The sequence below is a fragment of the Aotus nancymaae genome, unplaced genomic scaffold, assembly GCF_030222135.1.
Source record: "Aotus nancymaae isolate 86718 unplaced genomic scaffold, 86718_ANA_hifiasm-v0.15.2.pri h1tg000032l_0, whole genome shotgun sequence".
Classification (NCBI taxonomy): Eukaryota; Metazoa; Chordata; class Mammalia; order Primates; family Aotidae; genus Aotus; species Aotus nancymaae.
In genome coordinates, this window is record NW_026988445.1 from 109,050 (window position 1) to 115,965 (window position 6,916).

Below are 6,916 nucleotides of genomic sequence, written 5' to 3' on the forward strand. Positions count from 1 at the left end.
TGCACTGCACTCCAGCCTGGGCAAGAGAGGGAGACTCTATCTCAAAAAAAAAAAAAGCCCCAATGAGAGCTTCCATTTTCCAACGATGGTGGTACCTTCATTTTGAGTATTTTTTTTTTAAGACTATAATAGGCTGAGTTAGTATAGTGCACAAAAATTAGTTTCGGCCTGGCAAGGTGGCTCACACCTGTAATCCCAGCACTTTGGGAGGCTGAGGTGGGTGGATCATGAGGTCAGGAGTTCGAGACCAGCCTGGCCAACATGGTGAAACCCTGTCTCTAGTAAAAGTACAAAAATTAGCTGGGCATGGTGGTGCGTGCCTGTAATCCCAGCTACTTGGGAGTCTGAGACAGGAGAATAGCTTGAACCTATAATCCCAGCTACTCAGGAGGCAGAGGTTGCAGTGAGCTGAGATCACACGACTGCATTCCAGCCTGGGAACAGAAGTGGAACTCCATCTCAAAAAAAGGATTTGTTGCTGCGCCGCCACCGCCCGAGTCATGTTCCATGATCTTCTCGGGCTCTCCTAGCAGCATCCGTAGCCGCTACCCTGTCTTCACAGGCTTCGCCTTCTCCTTGTCTCCTCGTTGCTGAGCGGCAAGCTTCCTAGCGCTATGACCGTCGACTCCGTCCCGCAGTGGGAGCCGCTCGTCCTGGGTGGCCGCCTTGAGCCTCTTGGCTTTTACTCCCACGGTTACTTTCGGGCCCTCCGCATGGCAACCACGGCTCTGCCGCCTTTACCTCGGATCCCGGATCCCCGGCACTGCCCCCGACCCTTTTCCTCCCTCACTTCCTAGGGGGAGATGGCCCGTGTCTGACCCCCCAGCCTAGCGCTCCAGCAGCTCTGCCCAACCGCAGCCTCGCCGCAGCTGGAGACACCTCTCAGGAAGAAGAAGGTGCGGGCCAGCCCTGCAGGGCAGCTGCCCAGACGCTTCCACCAGTACCAGCAGCACTGACCAACTCTGGAGGGCTGCGTGAGCCCGGCGACGGGCCCGAGTGGAGCGCCGGAGGTCCCGGGCCCGGCCGCCGTCTTGGCTCCGAGTCCTGTAGCCGCAACCCGCACGGAAGGAGCCAGCCCTAACCTTGCCCCACTGACCAACCCCCGCTCAGGAAAGAGGTTTTAAAATCAAAGATGGGAAAATCGGAGAAAATTGCCCTTCCCCACGGCCAGCTTGTTCATGGTATACACTTGTATGAACAACCAAAGATAGAAAAGAAAATATAATTTGCCACTAGCCAAGATCACCTGTGCAAAAAGAAATGAAAACAGCTTTTGGCAGTTAAAAATACACATTTGAAGAAATCAGAATTTCTAACTGAAGTTAGCCAAAAGCAAAATTACATTGAGGCAAAGTTTAGTGATCCACCTTCTAGTGTTCTTCCAAAGACTCCTAGTCACTGGATGGGAAGCACTGTTGAAAATCCAACCAAAACAGGGAGCTGATGGCAGTACACTTAAAAATGCTCTTGAAAGTTCAATCTTAGATTTCAGTTTCAGTATGTGTGTAAAACAAGTTTTCCCATATCCCTGAATTCTTGAGAAAATTGGTAGAAATGGAAATTTGCCTTTTTGCAGCATACAAGTGCAAAAGATGAGTTTGAAAAATCACAAACAGCTTGTATTATATTTTATATTTTGTAAATACTGTATACCATTTATTATGTGTATATTGTTAAAATTTCAGAGGTGTATTATAGTTTTGTTATGAAAGTATGTATTTTGCCCTTTTTGTACATATACAATGGAGAAATTTTAAGTGTGTGCTAAGGCACAGGCAGACTGATTTATTTGCACAAGGTACTGAGATTTTTTTCAAGAAACAGCTGTCAAATCTCAAGGTGAAGACCTAAATGTGAAGAGTTTACTAATGCACTACTGGAGTTTAAATCTGTGGCACAATCAATGTAAGCATGGGGTTTGTTGCTCTAAATTGATTTCTAATCTGAAATTACTGGAAAACTCCTATTCCCATTTTTGCCAAATTCATTTTCTGGTTTTTGATACATATCCATTCCTGCTTAATGCCTCTAATTTTAATGCCAACGAAATTGGTTGTAATCAAATTTTAAAATAATAATAATTTGGCCCCCCTTAAAAAAAATAAAAAATAAAAGTCTGGGTATGGTTACTGTGGCTCATGCCTATAATCCCAGCACTTTGGGAGGGCAAGATGGGTAGATCACCTGAGGTCAAGAGTTGAAGACCAGCTGGCTAACATGGTGAAACCCCGTTTCTACTAAAAATACAATAAATTAGCTGGACGTAGTGGCATGCATCTGTAATCTGAGCTACTCAGGAGGCTAAGGTAGGAGAATTGCTTGAACCTGGGAGGTGAAGGTTGCACTGAGCCAAGATCACACCATTGCACTCCAGCTTGGGTAACAAGAGCAAATCTTTATCTCAAAAAAAATTTTTTTTTCTAAATAGAGATTAGGGTCTTGCCATGTTTCTGAGCCTCCTCAACAACACAAAAATCCTCCCACACTGGCCTCCCAAAGAGCTGGGATTACAGGTGTGAACCACCACACCCAGCCAATTTCAGTAGACTTTATGGTCATGAGAATGAATTTAAAATTCTTTCAACACACTTTTGATTCTGATTTTACTGTGCACAAGTATTGTTTGGGTACTTGTAAGAAATTCATATTCTTGAGGCCTGAAACTCAGGGATTTTGATTTTGATATAGTAATTATGATTTCTTAGAATTTGCATGTAAAGACCAGGTGCCATGGCTCATGCCTGTAATCTCAGCACTTTGGGAGGCCCAGGTGGACGGATCACCTGAGGTCAGTTCGAGACCACCCTGGCCAACATGGCAACCCCATTTCTACTAAAAATACAAAAAAATTAGCCAGGCATGGTGGCATGCGCCTGTAATCCCAGCTACTCAGGAGGCTGAGACAAAAGAATCATTTGAATCCAAGAGGCTGAGGTTGCAGTGAGCTGAGATCTTGCCACTGCACTCCAGCCTGGGCAACAGAGCAGGACTTCATCTCAAAAAAAAAAAAAAAAAAAAAATCTGCATTAAAAAAGAAAAAACTTGCCAGGCAAGGTGGCTCACACCTGCAATCCCAGCACTTTAGGAGGTCGAGGCGGGTGGATGATAAGGTCAGGAGTTTGATACCAGCCTGGTCAACATAGTGGAACCCCGTCTCTACTAAAAATACAAAAATCAGCCCGGCATGGTGGCAGGCACCTGTAGTCCCAGCTACCCAGGGGGTGGAGGTTGTGATGAGCCAAAATCTCAACATTGCACTCCAGCCTGGGCAACAAGAGCCAAATTCCATCTCAAAAAAAAAAAAAAAAAAAACTTGCTGGACACGGTGGCTCACACCTGTAATCTCAGAACTTTGGGAGGCCAAGGCAGATGGATCACAATATCAGCAGTTGGAAACCAGCCTGACGAACATGGTGTAACTCCATTTCTACTAAAAATACAAAAATTAGCTGGCTTTGACAACATGTGCCTGTAGTCCTAGCTACTCAGGAGGCTGAGGCAGGAGAATTGCTTGAATCTGGGAGGTGGAGGTTGCAGTGAGCTGAGATCCACCATTGCACTCCAGTCCAGGTGATAGATTCTGTCTCAAAACAAAACAAAACTTCAAGATATCTAATATAGTTGTTGAAGAAGAAGAAAAATATGTTCCAAATATCCTTTTGATTAGGGTGGTATACCTGAGCCAGGCACTAGTGGCTTATATCTGTTATCTGAAAACGTTGGGAGGCCACCAACGGAGGATCAGGAATTACCTCCACCCTACTCAAGGCCCTCTGAACCAGGTCCTCAGCACCCACCTCAACAGTACTAGTAACCAAGCCTTGTCCCCCCTGCACACCCGCAGTGAGGCCCCACACCCACCGGTGGTCCTTCCTCTCCAAGAGGCGCCCCCAACAGGAGAAGACAATCGGGGTCGCCCATTCTTTGTTCATATCCCCTTCTTGTCAAGTGACTTATATAACTGGAAGGTGAAAGAAATTAAAAACAGGGCCGAAACACCAAGTACTGGCACAAGCTTTATTAAGAGCAAGGAAAAAGCTGCCAGGCTGCACCCAAAATTGGCAAACAGCACCCGTGGCATGGCAAAGGGGATTTTTATGGCCTGTGAGCCAGCAGATGCATCCGGTGTGAGGGGCTGTGCAGTAGGGAAGGTGCTGGGGAACTGCTAAGTTTAATAGTTCCTGGGAGGGGTTCATGCTGGGGAACTGCTAAGATGGTGAGAGGGGTAGGGTTAGAAACCTGTGAGAGGGAAAGTTCCCCGGGAGGGGGTCGTGCTGGGAGGCTGGGGAACTTAAGGCGGCGGTGGGGTTTTACAATGGAGTAAGTTCTGTCAGAAGGCTCAACATCCCCCATTCTCTGAGAAGCCCCAGGCTTTGAGAGGGCTCTTAGAATCTGTACTCTAGACTCATCGCCCCATTTGGGATGACTGCCAACAATTATTACCAATTCTGTTCACCACAGAGGAAAGAGGCATAATTAGACAAGCAGCCCTGAAAGCCAGCATAGGTCCAGGGTGAGGAACAGTAGGGAAAAAAGATGGGGGACCAAATTAAAAAGGTTTTTCCCCTCTATCCAACCCCAATGGGACCCCAACACCTTGGGGGATTCACCAGGCTCTGAACACTTTTCACCGGTATCTTTTAGAAGGGGTTAGGGGAGCAGCCCACAAGCCCACTAACCTCTCCATGGCAAGGACTGTAACTCAGGGTATGCAGGAGTCGCTGGCTGCCTTCCTTGACTGTCTACAAGATGCTTATCTACCTACACTTCTGTTGACCCTGAGGCTCCAGAAAAATCAGTGGACCATCAATCTGGCTTTTGTTTCCCAGTCAGCCCCAGATATTAAAAGAAAGTTACAGAAGTTAGAGGGATTCCAGGGAATAAATTTAACCCAATGCACTCCAGCCTGGTTAACAAGAGCAAAACTCTATCTCAAAATAAAATAAAATAAAATAAAAATAAATTTAACCCAATTGCTGGAAATTGTCCAGAAAAATTTTAATAACAAGAATACTCCTGCAGTCATACAAAACAAAGAAGTTACTAAGGGGCAGTAATAGCAGCCCTTCAGAAGACACAAGTCATTCCACGAGGGCAGGGGGCCTTGTAAAAGGGCCCCTGGGTTCCCTGGCCCCATTAGGAAGAAACCAATGTGTTTACTGTAAAGAAGAGAAAATTAGAAAGAATGAGTGCCCCAAGAGAAAAGGAGGAGTAATCGCTCAGGAAAATCCACTGAGGGCTATCCTCAATTTAGAAGGTCAGGATTGATGGGGCTGGGGCTCTTACTTACTAAGCCCCCAAGAGCTCAGGGTCACTTTAAGAGTTGGGGACAAACCTGTCAGCTTCTTACTCCACCAGGTGGCCTACTCGGTCCTTAGCCTCTGGGACCACTATCCAGTAAAAAAACAAGTATCCAAGGGGCCACAGAGAAAAAAACCCACAACAAGCCCTTGGACCACTAACCGACTGGTTGATCTGGGGAACGGCACCATCACCCACTCCTTCTTAGCCATTCCAGAGTGTCTGTACCCACTCCTAGGATGGGACTTACTTCACAAACTTCAAGCAAATATTTCTTTCGGTGATAGTCAGGCTTGCCTCTCAATTCCTCCTCCCTTGGCATCAGGGCCACCTCGGCAAATCCTCATCACCTGTGCTCTGTCAGACAAGTATCTCTCGCAGGAAACTTTATCCTCAGAGACCAATCAACCACCAACATCAGACTTCCTCCATCAATTCCAAGAGAATGTACCCGGAGTGTGGGCCGAGACAAATTCCCAGGCTTGGTAAGTCACCGTACCCCAGTCATGGTCCAGCTATTGGCAACAGCAACTCCAGTCCAGATACGACAATAGCCCATGAGCCAGGAAGCCAGATGGGGAATTGCTCCATATATAACCAGACTCCTAAAAGGAAAGGTCCCTACTACCTGTAAGTCCCCCTGGAATACCCACTTGCTCCCCATCTTAAAACCAGGCACAAAGGACAATTGGCCTGTACAGGACTTAAGGGAGGTAAACAAATGAACGGAAACTCTCCACCCTACGGTTCCAAATCCATACATCCTCCTAAGTCTCTTGGGTGCAGAACACCACCATTACACTAACTTGGATCTCAAAGACACATTCTTTTGCATCCCACTAGCCCCTGTTAGCCAGCCCATACTTGCTTTTCAATGGACTGACCCTGATACTGGGGTCTCAGGTCAACTCACTTGGACAAGACTGCCTCAGGCAGTTCAAAACTCCCCCATTCTGTTTGATGAGATACTTAGCCAAGATCTTGCTGCCTTCTGAGCTGAGTTCCCTGAGTGCACCCTACTCCAATACGTGAATAACTTACTCTTGGTTACAGAAACCCAGGAGACCTGTAAAGAGACCACCCAGTCATTATTAAAAACCCTACAGAAGCCAGGTGCGGTGGCTCATGCCTGTAATCCCAGCACTTTGGGAAGCCGAGGTGGGTGGATCACGAGGTCAAGTGATTGAGACCATCCTGCTCAACATGGTGAAACCCCATCTCTACTAAAAATACAAAAAATTAGCTGGGCACAGTGGCACATGCCTGTAATCCCAGCTACTAGGGAGGCTGAGACAGGAGAATTGCCTGAACCCAGGAGGCAGAGGTTGCAGTGAGCCGAGATCACACCATTGCACTCCAGCCTGGGTAACAAGAACGGAACTCTTTCTCAAAAAAAAAAAAACAAAAAACAAAAAGAAAGAAAAAACATGACTATGAGGGCCAGGGCCAGGGTGGTTGAGTTTACCTAAGGAGGGAAGGAGAGAGGGAGGGAGGGAGACAGGGAGAGAGAGAGAAAGAAACACAGAAACACAGAGGCCGGGTGTGGTGGCTCATGCCTGTCATCCCAGCAATTTGGGAGGCTGAGGCAGGTGGATCACAAGGTCGGGAGTTCTAG

At 47.0% G+C, this 6,916-nt stretch overlaps 1 pseudogene; it reads left to right on the top strand.

Moving 5' to 3' along the window:
- Positions 1-226: 226 nt before the first annotated feature.
- On the top strand, positions 227-2,474 carry LOC105722222 (proline-rich nuclear receptor coactivator 1-like; annotated as a pseudogene).
- Positions 2,475-6,916: the final 4,442 nt, after the last annotated feature.